Source organism: Topomyia yanbarensis, chromosome 2, assembly GCF_030247195.1.
Source record: "Topomyia yanbarensis strain Yona2022 chromosome 2, ASM3024719v1, whole genome shotgun sequence".
Classification (NCBI taxonomy): Eukaryota; Metazoa; Arthropoda; class Insecta; order Diptera; family Culicidae; genus Topomyia; species Topomyia yanbarensis.
This window is the reverse complement of record NC_080671.1, coordinates 153182848-153188847: the sequence shown is the minus strand read 5'-3', so window position 1 is coordinate 153188847 and position 6000 is coordinate 153182848. Positions and strand designations below refer to the sequence as shown.

General features: G+C 40.5%; 1 protein-coding gene across 1 annotated transcript in view; it reads left to right on the top strand.

Moving 5' to 3' along the window:
- Positions 1-228: 228 nt before the first annotated feature.
- LOC131681786 (SPEG neighbor protein-like) overlaps positions 229-6000 on the top strand; it is a 386072-nt gene continuing 380300 nt past the window's right edge. Inside the window, exon 1 of the mRNA XM_058962819.1 lies at positions 229-1540. The gene's annotated coding sequence lies outside the window, so the exon portion shown is untranslated. The remainder of the gene's footprint in view (positions 1541-6000) is intronic.

The window sequence follows — 6000 nt, the reverse complement described above, 5'->3', positions numbered from 1 at the left end:
ACGGCTCGTGGCTTGGGCTAGTCCAATTTTGGTTAGTCCGCTCCAGAAAAGTTGGGTCTGGGAAAATCTCTCATTTGTGGAGTATGTATTATAGCGGGAGCAGGAGTCCGGTGCGTTTTGTGAGCACGAGACTACAACCCGAGAGCGCAAAAGAGACCTATTTGGATCCAATATGAATGGGATGAAATGCTAATAAATTTTCCGGATTTTCAGTTGTGTCGTGTCGTTGGTGGGAAACACTCGTGTCGGGGTCGAGGCTTTTGTGTTTGAAGACGTTCAATCGAAAACTGTGAGGATTTCGTCGTTTCCAGGTGTTCTACCGCGTTGGTGTGAGTTTTAGGAGGATTCCAGATGTTCTCCACAGCCGGTGGGATGGTGTGAACTATCAACCGTAATATGGATAAATGAAACTGTGTTAGATGGTTGAGTTTTTTATACAGAGATTGCGATTGGGAATTAATTGTACCCTGAAGTGCTATTTGCGGTGCAGTAGTGGAGTTAATTAACATCATAATTTGGCTAATTGAGGTGCTGATTAATGCATAATTTGTGGTGGCTTTTACATGGTTGAAAACGGAGAGGAGAGATTGAGAGATCTTTACACGTTCAAGGACGCTCGATAATGTTGTGGTGTTACTTTACAGGAGCCATAAGTGTAAAGATGTTCATCTTTGTAATCCCACAGGGAGGAAGAGCATTGTTGGCTGTGAGAGGGTTATACCGGCCAACGTAAGAGTGTTGTGAGAAAATCCACTGTTGAAAGGCATTTCCGTTTTGCAAAGAAGATATTCGTGTTACAGTGTGAAATGGAATAGCTAAACAAGGCTCGTAAATCGTTCCACCGGTGTAAGGGTAAACAGCAAAAGTGACTTGATAAGTCATGATTTGATGCACGAGGGTGGCCGGTTTCATCAAAAAGATTGTGCACGTAGTTAGTGTCGTAAAATGTGAGCCTCCCCCGGAGATTCGACGATATTGAAGTAGCTACAGGGCGATGCTCGTAAAGTGACATGACATAAAGTGGGTTTCGGCAATAAAATAGACCGAAAACTCAGCTTCAGTGAATCTGCAAGGGTTTGCCACATCGGAGCAACCGGAGAGAATGCTGTAAAATGTGTAATCATCGAAGAGCGATTTAAAAAGATTATTCGACTGAGACCTATTTCGCCGATGTGATAAATTGTTACTGTGTTTCGTTTAGTGGCAATCCCATTCAAACGACGAAAAATTTAGTTCAAAACAGAAGACGGAAAATTACGACAACCTGTGTGTTCATGGTGTAAAGCATAAAATAATAACCCGAATTACAGTTAATCCCAGTGTGATTGAGGATACCGTAACGGTCAAGGATTATAGGATTCAAGTGAGCGATATAAGGTGAAGCAACACGAAGAACCAATTACCGGTTTTTTGCCGAACGGATTAACCAGCATTCCTTAGTGGGAACAGTGACTATAAATCCCTCGTCTCATCGTTTTTTCCCGCCGGTACGAGTGAAATTGCTCGACATGGAAGGATATTCCATCTGATTTCGTTACAGGTACGATATCCCATGTCAGAAGCTTTATAGCCCCACCAGAGTGTATACAGAGTTCAACCCCGTTAAATTTTCCATTTAATAAACGCCAAAAAATATTTCGCAACATTATGGTGCAGGAGCAATTTAATGCTTGAGGCAGGTGACCTAGGGTTAGGTATATTATCCCTTCACGATCATATAGTGTGGTGAGCTGGGATAAGGGTTTTCGGTGGTTGAATTCGGTTAATCTGCTCATTTAAAATTCATTGGATTTTTTTTACTTGCGTGCATATGGAAAAAGGTTTATTAGATTACGGGACAAAACACTTTTTCTGCGATTAGATAGCGAAAATTATCCCCACAATTGGAATCAACACCCTACTCAGTAAAATAAACTTTCCCTGAAACTGTAGGATTTCCACAGCACATATACACGTCACGTGAAATAAAACAGTCTCCTTCTCACGGTAAAAAATGTGTTTCGATTTTATTTCTGTTGGGCTGTTAGCATGTAGGACGCATCGGTCTGAAATGAGTTTCGTGTTCCATCCTTTCCGTAGGATTCGCCCATCGGAAGTGGTTTCGGATAACAAGCTGGCGTAAAAACTGAAATGATGAAAACAAGTCGTAACGTTTTTATACCATACATTGTTACCCCTTGCTCGCGGGAACCGCATAGGTGGGAAGGCGGGCATGACACCACGATTTTTACCTGCCGTCCGAGAACAAAATATGTACTTGCAGGATTAAAGTATTTTATTGCAATGACTTCATTTGATTGAGAAATTATGCTGAAATGTATTTTTATCACACTGAATAAAAATTACCTATAAAATATGAGATTCAGTGTATGCCTCAAAAAGGCAACCAGCAATCGTGACGGTAATTTTTACTTCTAATTGGTCCCCATCTGGAGACAAGCATGAACAATATTTACACCACTGCCATCTTCTTCAGCTCTCCGCATAGATGCTTCCAAATCGATTTTTTTAAATTCTGTTAATTTGATGCAGCTCATAGCGGTAGCTTAGCGGAGCCGTGGATCTTTTATATGTTTACAATATGTAAAACAAAATACAAACAAATCTAGAGAAAATTTAGAATAGGACGTAAGTAACCATCTTTGTTCTGTTTATCACTCGGTTGTTTCAACATTTAGTACTCAACTCTTTGCATAATATTCTAGTAATAACCAATGTTTTTCGATAAATACCGGTAAATTAGAGCAAATTGTTATTTGTTTATTTGTTTAATACATCAACAGGCATATCAAAGTCCCAATGATGTTGGCCTTAATACTAATTTAATTTCTAACAATCAAGTACACAAAAACAATAGTCATACAATAATTTAAAAACAAAGAATAAAAGGTCTAGTGTTTATAGTTAATTGATTAAATAGTCTGGAAAAACGTATACGCAGAGTTTGTGGAGAAACGTTGAAATCGAATGCTGAAGCTAAAAAAAAAAAAAAAATAAAAATTCGTTGCAGACCAGTGATGGCTCCATACATAGTATAGTTAGTGCGTCGGTAAGGTAATTTGAACATAATGTAGTTGCGTAGTGTTATGTTAATTTGTTCCAAAATAGCTGGGACATCTATACGACCTTGCAGAGTGTCAGCGATAAACAAAGCTCTTGCAGTATTCCTTCGAACATGTAGGAGCTCTAGTTGAATTAGCTGACACCGGTTTTCATAGCGAGGTAAACGGGAAGGTTCTCTCCACAGCAATCTACGAAGCGCGAAACGTAAAAAGCGACGCTGAACGGATTCTATTCTCTCAACGCCATTATTGTAGTTTGGACTCCAAACTTCAGAGCAATATTCTAGAATTGATCGCGATAAAGAACAGTAGAGCGTTATGAGACAATAGATATCCGTAAAATTTTTGGCTATTCTGAAGATGCATTCCAGTGCTCGAGATGCTTTGCCAACTGCATAGGAGACTGTTGTTTAAAAGTAAGTTGAGAATCCAGAATCACTCCCAGATCTTTAACGTGACTGACGCGTTCAATGTTTGTTTCAAGTAGACGGTAGTTAAAATGAATCTAATCCCTTTTCCGTGAAAACGGTATTACCGAACACTTCTTCGGGTTCACGCACGTTCGGTTCGTGTTACACCAATCAGCAAAGACATGAAGTAGCTGTTGGATAAATTTGCAATCTTCAATTGAACGAATTAGGCGGAATATCTTGAGGTCATCTGCGAAGGACAATCGTGGAGTCTTCAGAACTAGATGTAAAGGTCGAACACGAAATTATTGCGACACATTCAACAGGGCATAACTTTTTTACCACTGGGTAAAAATCAACCAAATTTTGCACACTTTCTCATTGATGTATATTGTTTACATGCTGTCAAACTCGAAGTCGTGTTTTTCGATTCAACGAAAATGGAGGTGAACCAACGAGAGTCGAGAGAACAAATTCTTTCCAAACACCTGGAATTTCCTGACCTGTCGCACCGGCAGTTGGGAAAATGTTGAACATTCACCATTCAACCGTCTCCAGAGTGTTGAAGCGGTTCCAGGAGCGGTTGACGTTGGACCACGGCAAAGGAGCTGGAAAAAACCGGGACCGGAGAACAAAAAGACGGAGGGAAAGGTAAAGCGGATGATTAAAGCAAATCCCAACGTCTCAAGCCGTGATTTGGCTAAAAAGATCGGCATGTCGCAGAGCTACATCCAGAATACAAAGAAGAGAGCTGGACTACATACATACAAGGTACAAAACTTCCCAAACCGCGATGAGCGGCAACAATCGACGGCTAAAACTCGGGCACGGAAGCTCTACGAGAAGATGCTGACAAAATATGGCTGCTGTGTGATGGACGACGAAACGTATATAAAAGCCGATTTTAAGCGAATTCCGGGGTTGGAGTTTTTCACCGGCAAAAGCAAGTTCTATGTGACAAATTTAAGAAGAAGAAAATATCGAAGTTCGCCTCCAAATATCTCATTTGGCAGGCCATCTGCTCTTGAGCAGTGAGCCTTTCGTGACAAAGGGCACAGTAAATGGCGAGATCTATAAATCTGAGTGCCTTGAGAAGCGCCTTTTGCCGTTCTTGCAGCAGCACGACGAAGCTCCGCTATTTTGGCCAGATTTGGCATCATGCCACTATTCTAAGAGTGTCCTGGAGTGGTATGAGGCCAATTCTGTCCATTTTGTGCCAAAGGACATGAATCCGCCAAACTGTCCGGAGCTGCGCCGGGTGAAGCAGTACTGGGCAATGATGAAGCGGGAACTTTGGAAGAGCAAGAAAACAGTCAAAAACGAGAAGGGCATGTTAAGAAAATAGAAAAAAAAAAAAACTGAGAAACTGGTACCGGATGACACTGTAAAGACTTTGATGGAGGGCATCAAGCGAAAATGCGTTCAGTATTACACTCAAGGCTCCATCGATTAACTTTTCTTTTGATTTTTGAAGTAAATATATGTATAAGCTGGGTAGCCGCTGTAGATACAGCCATTGCCTTACACAATGTAACAAACCCGCCACGACTGTAAGAACAGTGACAATAGTCTAATAAAAATCTATCCTGGCATTCAAAAGGCAAACAGAGATGAACAGCAGCAATCATCATTAAGATTGATGCTAATCGTCGACAGGTTTTCAGTGGTGATCTTGCGTGGCTTAATTTTTGCCGGTTGTCACGGTAAAGATAGATACGTCTACCTTTATCAGGACACATGTTAGTGAACTTGGGTGATTCGCAGTTATTCTGCCTAAGCTCGACCCTCATTAACAGAAGGCAAAAATTAAGCCCGTACGATATTAAGCCTGTTCTAATGACCCTGCCACTTCTATATGTATAAAACTACCCTAAAGTTTTGGTTTGATTTTAAACATTATAAGAAAATTGGCATGACATTTTCGGTGTCGCAATAATTTTGTGTGCGCCCTTTACATCATTGAAGTATAGCAGAAACATCAACGGTCCCAAGTGGCTTCCTTGATGTATTCCTGACGTAGAAATGAAGTTAGGGATCTGACAATCTCCTATGATAACCGCTATCTCTCGGTCCTGTATCCAACTTTTTGATTTCGACCCGTTAGGCACTTTCCACTACTCGCTTGCAGATGGCGAAGTGAGTGTGTAAAGTTTTTTGGTGGGGAAGGTCAAAGTGTCACAATTTTCCCGTTGACTGACGAAGTTTTCACAAGGCGAAATAAGGCACTTTTACACTACAATTTCACTGGTGAGCAGCATACAAATCGAAAAAAAAATTAAGGGTTGTGTACAAGACACGACCACGATGACATTAAACATGCAGCCAGTTTTATGAGCAACCAATATTATCCGTGGCCAAATTAAAACCCCTTAATGCTATCGACTGTTTCAGAGCTACACACAGGCATGCTATTCTTCACTAGAGATAATTGTTGAATTTTTAAATTAAAATTGATAACCTGTAGTGTGACAAATTAAAATTTAAAAAAAGTTTTATTCAAATCCCCGAAATGGGAACATAAATTAATG